Raw genomic sequence first — 586 nt, forward strand, 5'->3', positions numbered from 1 at the left:
ACTGAGAACCAACAAGAACAGACAACAACCAGATATTGACATATGTGGCAGCACCTCCCTGAATTAAGTCAACACAAGGAAGAATTGAGAACAGTACAAAACTATAAGAACAAACTCAGAGAATCTGGGAGATTAGTCTATTATCAAAACAAGTACAATGTAAAAGAAGGTAAACATGTAGGAACAGAGATCCAGATAGTGAGGTCAGGTCGATCACAGGATAAAATAGCCTGCACTAAATGGAGAGAAAAGTTAATGAACTATAAGGCAACCTCAGAAAAACTTAACACGTCACAACATACCAAGAGAATGAAAATCCAAGAAGAACATGGAAACATTAAAACTATGAGGAAACTCACAAGAAACAACATAAAAATCATGAACTCAACAAAGGAAGACACACAGAACAAAGAAGCAGTAACATCACAAAAAACAAAAAAACAAACATAATGGCAGCAAATAATCAATACCTATCGATAATTACACTGAATGTAAATGGATTAAATGCACCAGTTAATAGACAGAGGGTGGCAGAATGGATAAGAAAACCAGATCCTTCAATATGCTGTCTGCAAGAGACACATCT

The sequence above is a fragment of the Chrysochloris asiatica genome, unplaced genomic scaffold, assembly GCF_000296735.1.
Source record: "Chrysochloris asiatica unplaced genomic scaffold, ChrAsi1.0 scaffold00559, whole genome shotgun sequence".
In the NCBI taxonomy this organism is placed as follows: domain Eukaryota; kingdom Metazoa; phylum Chordata; class Mammalia; order Afrosoricida; family Chrysochloridae; genus Chrysochloris; species Chrysochloris asiatica.